Below are 14,437 nucleotides of genomic sequence, written 5' to 3'. Positions count from 1 at the left end.
CCCATTCAGTCACTCTTTTGTCTAGTCCAATTGCACTCTTTTTTGCCAGTAGTCTCCCATGATCCACCCTATCAAATGCTTTAGAAAGGTCAATGGCGATACAGTCCATTTGACCTCCAGAATCCAAGATATCTGCTATATCTTGCTGGAATCCTACAAGTTGAGCTTCAGTGGAATAACCTTTCCTAAAACCGAATTGCCTTCTATCGAACCAGTTATTAATTTCACAAACATGTCTAATATAATCAGAAAGAATGCCTTCCCAAAGCTTACATACAATGCATGTCAAACTTACTGGCCTGTAATTTTCAGCTTTATGTCTATCACCCTTTCCTTTATACACAGGGGCAACTATAGCAACTCTCCATTCATCTGGTATAGCTCCTCCGACCAAACAATAATCAAATAAGTACTTCAGATATGGTACTATATCCCAACCCATTGTCTTTAGTATATCCCCAGAAATCTGATCAATTCCAGTCGCTTTTCTAGTTTTTAACTTTTGTATCTTATTGTAAATGTCATTGTTATCCTATGTAAATTTTATTACTTCTTTGGCCTTAGTCTCCTCCTCTATCTCAACATTATCCTTGTAACCAACAATCTTTACATACTGCTGACTGAATACTTCTGCCTTTTGAAGATCCTCACATACACACTCCCCTTGTTCATTAATTATTCCTGGAATGTCCTTCTTGGAACCTGTTTCTGCCTTAAAATACCTATACATACCCTTCCATTTTTCACTAAAATTCGAATGACTGCCAATTATGCTTGCCATCATATTATCCTTAGCTGCCTTCTTCGCTAGATTCAATTTTCTAGTAAGTTCCTTCAATTTCTCCTTACTTCCACAGCCATTTCTAACTCTATTTCTTTCCAGTCTGCACCTCCTTCTTAGTCTCTTTATTTCTCTATTATAATAAGGTGGGTCTTTACGATTCCTTACCACCCTTAATGGTACAAACCTGTTTTCGCATTCCTCAACAATTTCTTTAAACCCATCCCAGAGTCTGTTTACATTTATATTTACCTTTTTCCACCGATCATAGTACTTTTTAGAAACTGCCTCATGCCTGCTTTATCAGCCATATGGTACTGCCTAACAGTCCTACTTTTAAGACCTTCCTTTCTATCACATTTATTTTTAACTACCACAAAAACAGCTTCATGATCACTAATACCATCTATTACTTCAGTTTGCCTATAGAACTCATCTGGTTTTATCATGATTCTACCTGTCTTATAAGCGATTCAAACTGTGAAATAATATATGAAAAGGGAACGAATATGACCAAAAATTGTAAAATGAAGCTCAATCTAAGGTAGAACGAGTCGACATACGACAAAAAGTCATAGGAACAAAGTTGTATATCTATTCATCTTAAGCAGCGAAAGTGCAATCCGTTTGTAGAAAGGAATTACGGTTTAGCTAGAAGATACCTCGAAACCAAATCTGGCCGTTCGCTAAATTTTTTCACCGAAAGTTCCACATTTTTCCGGAGTAAAATGTGAAATATTTCGAAACCATGAATTACTCCGTTGGTTACAGTCTAAGAGCTTTAACGGTCCGAAATTTTAGTTTTCTATCGCACAGCAGCATAACGTCCGCCATTTTGGTTTTGCGGACCGGGGGTAAAGATTAAATATTTCAACTTTTAGGATCGTTAACGTTATTACCTCACCTGGAAGAGGTCCATCATTTATGTCAGTGAGTGAGTCAGCCGTACGGCTTTATATAATAGAGATAGCATAGAGCCAGGCAATGTGCACGCTAAATAGTGCAGACTTTCGTTTGAAAATTTATTGCGCCCAAACGGTAAGTCGTATCGAGATACGGATTGCGCCATCAGACGTGTCTTTTAGTCACCTACAGTACTGTCTGAGGCATTTTCTCGTATCTCGAATATTTATGCCATTGAAAGGGGTGAACGTTTCGATCCATATCAAATTTCGTCCGCTTAACACCAGCTGAAAAATAATTTCGCCAACTTAGCAGACAGCTAGAGTCTTGAAACTTGGCACACAGATCGACGATGAAACGGCCTATAGTTTTGGTTATTTGAGGTTTTGCCGTATCTCAAATGGCTTCACCATAAATTGGTTAAGTATCATAAATTAGGCTGAAATTTCAATAGTGTTTCCGCATGTACCCTCCGATTTGCCATACTTTCATGGCAGCTAGAATAACGACAGTCGGTGTACATGTGGCCAATGCCGTTGCCAAGGAGCGTGCTAAATTTCGTTCATCTCTCTATCATATGAGTGTGTGAATCAGTAAAATAATTTATGGAAATTTAACAAAATTTTGCGAAACCGGGAAAATGAAGCTCAATCTAAGGTAGAAGGGGTCGAGATACGACAAAAAGTCATAAGACCAAAGTTGTAGATCTTTTAATTTTAGGAGCCGAAAGTGCAATCCGTTCATTGATAGCTATTACCGTTCGGCCACAAAATAGCTCGAAACGAAAGTCTGCACCGTCATTCAATGTGGCTTAATATTCCGAATTTTTTAATGGGTAAAATATTAAATATTTGAACTTGTTGCAATTTCTACGTCAGTTTCAGGGTAGGATCTAGATTTTTGCCAAATTTCAATATTGTAGGGTACTGCATCATGGCGTCCGCCATTTTGTTTGGGGGGCGGGGGGCAAAAATTAAAAATTTGAATTTTTGGGATCTTTTCCGTAGCTTACACGCTAATAGCTGTAACTTTGCCAAATTTCACATTTCTACCACATCTGGAAGTGGCCAATCATTTATGTCAGTGAGTGAGTCAGCCGTACGGCTTTATATAATAGAGATAGCATAGATCCAGGCAATGTGCAGGCTACACAGTGCAGACTTCCATTTGAAAATTTATTGCGGGCAAACGATAAGTCGTATCGAGATACGGATTGCGCCATCAGACGTGTCTTTAGGTCGCCTACAGTACTGTCTGAGGCATTTTCTCGTATCTCGAATATTTATGCCACTGAAAGGGGTGAACGTTTCGATCCATATCAAATTTCGTCCGCTTAACACCAGCTGAAAAATAATTTCGCCAACTTAGCAGACAGCTAGAGTCTTGAAACTTGGCACACAGATCGACGATGAAACGGCCTATAGTTTTGGTTATTTGAGGTTTTGCCGTATCTCAAATGGCTTCACCATAAATTGGTTAAGTATCATAAATTAGGCTGAAATTTCAATAGTGTTTCCGCATGTACCCTCCGATTTGCCATACTTTCATGGCAGCTAGAATAACGAAAGTCGGTGTACATGTGGCCAATGCCGTTGCCAAGGAGCGTGCTAAATTTCGTTCATCTCTCTATCATATGAGTGTGTGAATCAGTAAAATAATTTATGGAAATTTAACAAAATTTTGCGAAACCGGGAAAATGAAGCTCAATCTAAGGTAGAAGGAGTCGAGATACGACAAAAAGTCATAGGACCAAAGTTGTAGATCTTTTAATTTTAGGAGCCGAAAGTGCAATCCGTTCATTGATAGCAATTACCGTTCGGCCACAAAATAGCTCGAAACGAAAGTCTGCACCGTCATTCAATTTGGCTTAATATTCCGAATTTTTTAATGGGTAAAATATTAAATATTTGAACTTGTTGCAATTTCTACGTCAGTTTCAGGGTAGGATCTAGATTTTTGCCAAATTTCAATATTGTAGGGTACTGCATCATGGCGTCCGCCATTTTGTTTGGGGGGCGGGGGGCAAAAATTAAAAATTTGAATTTTTGGGATCTTTTCCGTAGCTTACACGCTAATAGCTGTAACTTTGCCAAATTTCACATTTCTACCACATCTGGAAGTGGCCAATCATTTATGTCAGTGAGTGAGTCAGCCGTACGGCTTTATATAATAGAGATAACTTGTCCTGACTGACTGACTGACTGACTGACTGACTGATTCATCATCGCCGAGCCAAAACTACTGGACATAAAGAAATGAAATTTTGGGGATATATTCATATTAAGATGTAGGTGCTCGCTAAGAGAGGATTTTTTTATATTCCGTCGCTAAGGGGGTGAAAAGGGGGGTGAAATTTTAAAAAGAGTGTATCTATATCTCAAAACTTTAAAAGTTTACAGATGTAAAAATTGGTATTTAGAATCATCTTTTAAAATAAGGATACACGTATTTTTTTGTTTTCTGAAAACCCCAATAGGAGGGGTGAAAAAGGGTGAAAATGGGGAAGAATGGGTTGAATGCCTTCAATCAGGATACCGGTACTTATATCTCAGAAACTGAAGATATTACAGACCTGAAAATTGGTACTTTTGATCTCTTTTAAAAATAAAGAAATACGTATTTTTTTGTTTTTGGAAAATCCAATTAATGGGAGGGTGAAAAGGGGGTGAATTTTTAAAATGAGTGAATCTCTATCTCCAAACTTTTCAAGTTTGCAGATGTAAAAACTGGTATTTAGAATCTTCATTAAAAATAAAGAAACACGTATTTTTCTGTTTTCGGAATATCGAAATAGGAGGAGTGAAAAGGGGTGGAAAATGGGTTGAATGCCTTTAATGAGGTTACTTATATCTCAGAAACTGAAGATATTACAGACCTGAAAATCTGTGTTTGGGATCTCCTTTAAAAAAAAAGAAACACGTATTTTTTTGTTTCTGGAAAATCCAATTAAGGGAGGGGGTGAAAAGGGGGTAATATTTTAAAATGAGTGTATCTATATCTCAAAACTTTTAAAGGTTATAGATGTGAAAATTGGTATTTAGAATCTCCTTTAAAAATAAAGAAACACGTATATTTTGGTTTCGGAAAATCCAATTAATGGCGGTTAAACAGGAGTGACAAATTGGGGTGAATTTTTGAAAGACTATATCTACAGAATATCTTGGAAACGTAAAATGTTACAGACGTAAAAAGTGGGTGCTTGGAATCTCCTGTAAATGTAAAGAAACATAGGTGATTTGTTTTTGGAAACTCCACTTAAGGGGAACTCAAAAGGGGTGAAATTTTGAAATGAGAATTTTTACAGTATATCTAAAAAACTCAACATGTTACAGAAGTGAAAAATGGTATTTTTTTATCTCTATTAAACATAAAGAAACGTGTATTTTTAGTTTTCGGAAATATCACCTGGGTGGTGGGGGTGTTAAAGTGACTGAAAATGGTGTTGAATTCTTTTATTAGGCTACTGATATATCAAAAATGAAGATTTTACAGACGTGAAATTTCATATTTTCAATCTGCTTTAAAAGTAAAAATACACGTATTCTCTTAAAATCCAATGAAGCGGGAGGGGGGGGGGGGTGAAAGAATTGAAAAATAAATTGGCTTAATTGTATGAGAATACATACATCTAATAAAAACTAAAGTTATTCCAGATGTGGAAATTCGTATTTGGATCTCCTTTAAAAACAAAGAAAAACGCGGTTTGGGCGGGAAACCATCTTGGAGGGCGGGAGTGTAAAGGAGTTGAATTCCTTTCATGAGGACACATAAATCAAAAACTGAAGAAGTTAGAGTCGTGATAATTGGTATTTAGAAGATCCTTTACTATTAAAGAAACAAGTATTTTTTTCGGGAAAGTTCATTTAGGGGGGGGGGGGGGGTAGTGTGAAATGAAGTGAAAAAAGTAAATTACTTTTATGGGGATACTTATATCTCAAAACTGAAGGTAAGAGACGTGAACATTGGTGTTTAGAATCTCCCTTAAACATAAAGAAACAAGCCTTCTTTTCATTTCTTTTTGTGGGGTGGGGGGGTTGGCGGTAAATAAACTTAACGGCGGTGGGGTGCAGAAGGAGGTGAGACCAATTGATTTTACTGTTATTAATGTACTTACAAGGATCCTCCGTTGCTCAGGCGGCACCGCGCCGGCCTCTCAAAGCTGGGTTCCGTGGTTCAAATCCCGGTCACTCCATGTGACATTCGTGCTGGACAAAACGGAGGCGGGACAGGTTTTTCTCCGGATACTCCGGTTTTCCCTGTCATCAGCCATTCCAGAAACACATAATAATAATAATAATAATAATAATAATAATAATAATAATAATAATAATAATAATGTTCCGGACCGTCGTCAAATGTGCGGACCGCGCTGGCAACGGCTCCTGGACGGGTAATGACTAAGAATGCAGTCCGGCCGCGGGTTCAGTGCCGCCATATCACCCAATATGACACCACGCCGGATCTCCTGAAGGATTTTATCCATATTAAAAATGATTAAAGGAAAAGATGGCAAAGATTTACGGACCCAACTGACCAGGAGGAATACCTGAGCCTAGCCCGGGAAGTACGAAATCGATTGCTGGAAAGGAATATTGAAAAATGGGAGGAAACATGCTGTAAAATAATAGAAAACGAGTCAGATCGCGAATTTCGGCGGATTATATATCTAAAACAATAAGCATTCAATTATAAATTTCAGTATAATACCGTAGCGAAGCACGGGTATCTTGCTAGTTTATTTATATTTCTCCTAAGATTGTCTAGAGTTATTCGGTCTGCTAATGAGTGGGGCATTGAACCCCAAGTGCCGCCTCATATTTCCGTTTTTACGTTTGATCGTCCTTGTGGTTCTGTTATTTCTTCACGTCCAATTCCTTGGATTCTAAAGGACTGCAGAGAGCTCCAACAGGCTGTCTATAGTCAGCTGTTGTGTAATTGATAGACCAAGTTTTTATACGCTCTAAATATACTCGGTCAGTTTACAGTCGACAATTATGCAATTATCTCACAATTTCGTCCTCTTCCGCTCCACACTTCACTGGAGGCGAGCCGTTCGTCTTTAGTGATTTCAACACTGAAAGTAAGGTGTTCTTTTTTACTGCAGTCCTCAGTTCTGCTACCTGGTTGGTCCATCCTGAAAAATGAAGTTATTTGTGAACCAACGGATTAATTTTTATATTTGCTACGGTTTTATCGCTAAAGTAGCTTGATAACCGAGTGATATCGTCTCCGGCTTTCTAGCGGCCATCGTTCGAATCTCGCCTACTGCAAGTGAGATTTTTGAAAAAAAAAATCAGCCCCCGTGGTTCCGATTGGACGTATAACTGTAGGTCCCGTGGCTATGGTCGCGATATTAACACTATTATATAACTACAAGATTGCTCTTAATAATAATAATAATAATAATAATAATAATAATAATAATAATAATAATAATAATAATACCGGGCGAGTTAGACGTGCGGTCAGCGGCACGCGGCTGTGAGCTTGCATCCGGGAGATAGTGGGTTCGAATTCAACTGTCGGCAACCCTGAAGATGGTTTTCCATGGTTCTCCATTTTCACACCAGGCAAATGCTGGGTCTGTACCTTAATTAAGGCCACGGCCGCTTCCTTCCAACTCCTAGGCCCTTCCTATCCCATCGTCGCCATAAGACCTATCTGTGTCGGCGCGACTTAAAACCACTAGCAAATAATAATAATAATAATAATAATAATAATAATAATAATAATAATAATAATAATAATAATAATAATAATAATATTAATAATAATAATAATAATAATAATAATAATAATAATAATAATAAATTGTGATATGGAAATAAAGCCTCCATTGCCTTCCTGCACCTAAACTGCGTGCCATCAAGCGCTACATCATGAAACTTTGTTCCGGGATTTATACCTCTTCCTCGACTGCCAATCTGTGTCCAATCAGTTGCCAGCCAGCCAGCTCACCATGAAACTGCGGTTTATTCACTTATTGTTAGTAGAGGTGTTTGGTACCTCGTAAGAAATCGGACCCCGACTCTGAGCGTGTGATTTTGGGACTGCGTCATGGCTGGCGAACTAAAGATCTGAAAGACTTCCTCCGCAACTCCCTTTCTGGTTGAGGGAGATATTTTGTAGGTTTTAAAATGTAATATTAGGAAATATGCAACAGTTAGGGCTTTTCAGCTAATCTGTATCAATAAAGTTGTAGGGTATCCGCTGTCTGTAATTTCGTTTGCTTTGCCAATTTTTCAGATATTTATCCGTTTTAGGTGACTCTAGACCGAATCACTGGTTTTTATTTTTCATGTCTGTTTGTCTGTTCGTTCCACCATCTCGACCAAACTTCATATTTAGAGTATACTCGTCCCGGGGAAGGTTTTGATATGCATATGTTTTAAACATCTCTGGATAGACGGGGGTTTATAAGAAAAATAGAACAGTTTTCTTCCATTTTCTCTTACACTATTGATTTTCTGTAAAATCCGTGGACTACATGTGAAACATCCCTTTATTTTTAACAAGTTGCTTTTCGTCGCACCGACACAGATAGGTCTTATGACGACGATGGGATAGGAAAGGGCTAGGAGTGGGAAGGAAGCGGCCGTGACCTTGATTAAAGTACAGCCACAGCATTTGCCTGGTGTGAAAATGGGAAACCAGGGAAAACCACCTTCAAGGCTACCGACAGTGGGGTTCGAGCCCACTATCTCCTGAATACTGGATACTGGCCGTACTTAAGCAACTGCAGCTATCGAGCTCGGTGGTCCCTTCATTATAAACAACTTTTGTTATGTACATAATTTTGCTTACTCTTCAAATGACGGAGAAAATTACTACTTTGTGCGGATTTCATGCTCTGCATTGAGTGGCCGACAGACCGACAACGAACCTACCGGTTACCATGGCAACGTCTCTGGCTGCTTGCAAGCAGTGAAGTAACATAGGTTAATGTCATTTTCTTCAAAATTCCTGTACATTCGTGGTTGTTCCTTGGGTAGAAGGCAAAAGAGACGTCAATCGGCCATTCTGCGGGATACTGGCGGAAAAACTTTGGAGGTTACAATCGTCCTCGAATAGCACTAAGGGGCGTTGTTAATATTTGAAGAGTACCGCGGAGTGTAGTCCATTATTTCACACCGTAAGGTGTTTTCTGGCATTTGCTATAATTGGTGGCTAAACGGTAAGTCGTATTACAAAACAGATAGCACAATCGCCGTTAAATTTGGAGAGATCTACAACTTTGGTCCTATGACTTATTGTCGTGTCTCTATTGTTGATACGTTAGATAGCGCTGAATTTCTCGATTATAATCAAATTTCTCCACCTCGATTGTGACTGGTATAAGAAAAGGGGGCATGTCTTTATAATGGAAACTATCCATCTCTACTGTGAATGGGAGTTGCCAAGTTAGCCTGCCGTTATAGTAGAAACTCCCGAACTGGATTGAGATTGGCAGTAGGAAATGTTGCCTGCCATTATCAACGAAACGTCGGAAACAACGTATGGTGTCCTCCCTGTTTTGTTTCTCGGACAGCGCTAAGAGACATGCAATTCAATATAATCTTACTGTCTACCTTTACAGTATACCACGTAGAATACCGTATCGAAACACGGATACATTTGTAGTATATAGATGTTAGTGTTAATTAGGGAATAATTGGGCTTATTCTATCTGGCCATGTGGACCGAACGTTGGTGTCAGGACTCGATTGTAAAATTCATAAGGTTGTGCGAGTGTTTTAACCTCGGAATTATCCTTACTTTTGCTTTTACTGCGACTAGATATTTTCTAATGTTAAACCCTTGTTTTCTGCGTTGGAATGTATTTTTGTTATTCTAATCGCAGCGTAGTGTGGGCTTATCCCCTCATTACATTGAGTTCTCGCGCTCCATTAAGCTATTCTCTTATGTCACTCTTTGGGCATCTCATGTGATTTGAATTCGTTCACCTTTTGATCTTTTCAGCTGCATCTAAGTCTTTTTTCTTGTAGTTTGGCGTTACCTTTCCTTTGGCCCACTAATGAAGTATGTGGTTAGCTCTTGTATTCTAAGGAAGAAATATCACTTAGGATTTCATTTCTGAAAGTGTTTTGTGAATCTCTGTTTGGAGTAACTGAGTTCTAAACACTCGAACTTCCTTTGCTATGTGTAAACTTACCAGACTGTATCTACCTGTGTAAAATGCGGCCATTATCCAGTATTCGGGAGATAGTAGGTTCGAACCCCACTGTCGGCAGCCCTGAAGGTGGTTTTCCGTGATTTCCCATTTTCACACCAGGCAAATGCTGGGGCTGTACCTTAATTAAGGCCACAGCCGTTTCCTTCCCACTCCTAGCCCTTTCCTGAACCATCGTCGCCATAAGACCTATCTGTGTCGGTGCAACATAAAGCAAATTCTTAAAGTTAAGTTTAGTGCGACTTGCAAAGAATTTATTTTTCCTCAAGGAATATTATTGTGGTTGTATGCTAATTTTCCAAATTTTCTGTACGGAATGTAAGGGTCAATATTCAATAGATTTTCGTTTGGATTCTTCTACCAAGTGGTCATTCCTTTCAGTGCGTTGTTTGGAAAATACTAGATGTTTAACAAGAGTAAGAGGTGGAGGAGGCACAGAATGTAAGGTTTACAGATGATTCAATGACGTGACCTATGACCTATCTGTGTCGGTGCGACGTAAAGCAATTTGCAAAAAAAAAAAAAAAAAAAAAAAAAAAAGTATGGCTGAGGTGGAAATCAAACCCTCCTCTACTCAATTGACCTTCCGAGGCTGAGTGGATCCAGTTCCAGCCCTCGTACCACTTTTCAAATTTCGTGGCAGAGCCGGAAATCGAACCCGGGCCTCCATGGGTGGCAGCTAATCACCTAAGTTTACTAAGTTTACAACGACCGGGCGAGTTGGGCGTGCGATGAGAAGCGAGCAGCTGCGAGCTTGAATCCGGGAGATAATAGGTTCGAACTCCACTGTCAGCAGCCCCGGAGATGGTTTTCCGTGGTTTCCCATTTTCACACCAGGCAAATGCTGGGGCTGTACCGTAATTAAGGCCACGGCTACTTCCTTCTCACTCCTAGCACTTTGCTATCCCATCGTCGCCATAAAACCTATCTGTGTCGGTGCGATGTAAAGCAAATTCTTAAAATTAAGTTTAGTGCGACTTTTAAGGAATTTATTTTTTCCTCAAGAAATATTATTGTGGTTGTATGCAAATTTTCCAAATTTTATGTACGGAATGTAAGGGCCAATATTCATTAGATTTTCGTTTGGATACTTATACTAAGTGGTCATTCCTTCAGTGCGTTGTTTGGAAAAGACTAGATATTTAACAAGAGTAAGATCAGAGGTGGAGGAGGCACAGAATGTAAGGTTTACAGGTGATTAATGTGTGAGAGCATGTAGATTAGACCATCACAGCAGAGATAAGAAAAAAAGCAGCTCTCTTCACGCTGCAAGTAGTCATTGTTCTCAACAGTTCTTCTACCTTCATAATTTATGACACCGGTAGGAGGATCAGATCGTCATTCCGTACTCGATAAATAATTACCAGTGCAGCGGTGCTGCGTACCCTTTCGCAGCCACGAGATAAGTAATCTCAATCATCTTAAACTCCAAGAATAAATTACAGTTTCGTTCTTTGCCATCCAGTAATTTATTATCCATTCCTGTTGTTTTGTTCAAGTCATTAAATAGTATATTACGGTGTACAATCTATTACGCGTAATTATAAGTACTAGTGTAGCTGCTGTATAAGGGAAGAGTGAGCTGGTATGGTCTGTAGCGTCACTATTATCGTTATCTTGCTCCCAGCCGCAGCTGCCAGGCATTCGCATTTCTTTCGCGTCCAAGAGCTCCTGCTTGATTCGCCGCGTATAAATTACGAGAGGAACGACTGACTGGCCGGTACCTACCGTGTGAAGAAGTATGAGGTCGGCCTTGGCAGGGGCACGCGTGCCACTTACGAGCGCCCTAACCAGTTCCTCGTAGAGATTGCCAGTTTTAGGTCGAAAAATCGACTATGTTTGATTGAACCTCGATATTCTTAATTTATATTTCGAAAATCCGCCTCTGTGGTGTAGTGGTTAGTGTGATTAGCTGCCACCCCCGGAGGCCCGGATCGATTCCCGGCTCTGCCACGAAATTTGAAAAGTGGTACGAGGACCGGAACGGGGTCCATTCAGCCTCAGGAGGTCAACTGAGTAGAGGTGGGTTCGATTCCCAACTCAGCCATCCTGGAAGTGGTTTTCTGCGGTTTCCTACTTCTCCTCCAGGCAAATGCCGAAATGGTACCTAAACGGGTGCTTCCTTCCCTCTTCCTTATCTATCCCTTCCAATCTTCCCATCCCCCCCGCAAGGCCTCTGTTCAACTTAGCAGGTGAGGCCGCCTGGGCGAGGTACGGGTCATCCTCCCCAGTTGTATCCCTGACTCAGGGTCTGAAGCTCTTGAGACGGTAGAGGTGAGATCCCTCGCTGAGTCCGGGGGAAAGAACTGACCCTGGAGAAAGCAGAAGAAGAGGAAGAAGAAGTTATGTTTAATCTCTTTAGCTGTGTGTTTGTGTTCGTATTAACACACTTCTCTTCATCTATATACAATACACCACACTACCAACCACTCGCCCGGTAAGTTGACTACGTGGTTTGGATCACGTAGATGTGGGCTGGCATTAGGGAAATGGTGGGTCTGAACCCCACTTCCGACAGCCTTAAAGATGGCTTTCCCTGACGAATGTTGGAGCTGTAACTTAATTAAGACTTAGGTCATATTCTTCCCAGCTCTAGCCCTGTCTTATATCATTGTTGCCATGTATGTTACTTCTCGGAATCGGTGCGGCGTAAAATCAACAGAAAATGAATGCCATCCCAAAAAGTTCAAAAAAGGCCAGGACAGAACACTTTTGCTCTGGGTTTTTGACTAAATGGTTATCGCAGTGGCCTTCAATTTAGACGTTCGCAGATTCGATTCCCGGCCGCATTGTCATATGGTCCATGTCTCCCTACGTCTAGGACTGGGTTTTTAACTTTATCGTAATATACACTTCAACATTTGCACAAAGTATCGATCCATTTCTTGTACGACACAGTCTTTACAGTGCACTATTCTGGTATAGGCTACAGCCAATTATTGCTTGTCTCGGTCTCATCATCAGCTTTGACTGCTAGCAATGTCATTTCTTCTTCTTCTTTATCTGTTTACCCTCCAGGGTCGGTTCTTCCCTCGGACTCAGCAAGGAATCCCACCTCTACCGAAGAGGCCGCCTGGGCGAGGTACTGGTCATCCTCCCCAGTTGTATCGCCGGACCCAATGTCTCACGCTCCAGGACACTGCCTTTGAGGCGGTAGAGGGAAAAACCAACCCTGGAGGGTAAACAGATTAAGAAAGAAAGAAAGAAAGAAAGAAAGAAAGAAAGAAAGAAAGAAAGAAAGAAAATAATACAATAATAATAATAATAATAATAATAATGGCGAATATGGAATTGAGGATCACTCAGCCTACAACAAAAATGAGTGCCAGGTTAATTCCTGAGGACAACGGTGGCAAAGCGTAGGGCTAACCACCCTGTCTCACTTAATGTCGACGTTACAGGTACTGGAAGCCTTAACCTTCGACTCTTCCAAGAATCTTTATGGCCTGTACGAGATCGCTTTGATTTTTTGTTGTTGAAAGGTACTTGGTCCGTCTTCTTCGCTGAAAGGTCAGTGAATAATGGTTTGGCTTAGAGGGCTTGTGACCGAGCTCGATAGCTGCAGTCGCAAAGTGCGCCCAGTATCCAGTATTCGGGAGATAGTGGGTTCGAACCCCACTATTGGTAGTCCTGAAGATGGTTTTCCGTGGTTTCATATTTTCACACTTTAATTAAGATCACAGCTGCTTCCTTCCCACTCCTAGCCTCTTCCTGTCCCATCGTCGCCATAAGACCTATCTTGTCGATGCGGCGTAAAGCAGCTTGTAGGGAGAAGAAGAGGGCTTGTGTTCGATTCTTGACATATTCTTGTATTTTAGTCATGTGTGGTTAAATTACCTACCTCGGGGACTAGGTGTTTGAATTCGTCTTAACATACACCTCTTCATATACACACGACACACCCCATAATATACAATAGTGAACACATCCCTTCACATAGCGTTCATGTCAGGAAGGGCATATGACTGTAAAACTGGGCTTAATCCACGTAAAGTGCGGACCCCCTTAATAATTGAGAAAACGACTAAAGAAAGAAGGGAACCTCCGTGGCTCAGGCGGCAGCGCGCCGGCTTCTCAGAGCTGGGTTTCAAATCCCAGTCACTCCACCTCAGATTAGTGCTCAAAAAAGTGGAGCTGGGACAGATCTTTCTCCGTTTACTCCGGTCATTTCATTTCTGCCCCAGAGGAGCTTCGGCAACCGGCACAATTCCTATCCACGCAGCCAGATGGGGCTTCATTCATTCCATTCCTGCCCCGACTGGAAACAGGCTGCGGATTTTCATTTTCACACAGAACAAGATCCCTCCACCACACACACACCAAAATAACAGAACGTATAACCTACCTCCGATAATTCCCATAATCACAAGGAAAATAAAACGACTCGTAGAAAAATAAACAAGGCGAAAAAACTGGCTATAACAAGCCAACAAGAGGTAAATACGAATAAATCACAAAGCACGAGAAAGCTATGATGAACATATGAATAACAAAAAACATTCTGAAGTGAGATAATCAGAAAATAGTAACGTTAAGATAATATTACCTTAATCCAGTCCAAACTCGTTGCGACTCCCTGAGGG

The sequence above is a fragment of the Anabrus simplex genome, chromosome 4 (genome assembly GCF_040414725.1).
Source record: "Anabrus simplex isolate iqAnaSimp1 chromosome 4, ASM4041472v1, whole genome shotgun sequence".
Classification (NCBI taxonomy): domain Eukaryota; kingdom Metazoa; phylum Arthropoda; class Insecta; order Orthoptera; family Tettigoniidae; genus Anabrus; species Anabrus simplex.
This window is presented reverse-complemented; position numbering follows the sequence as displayed.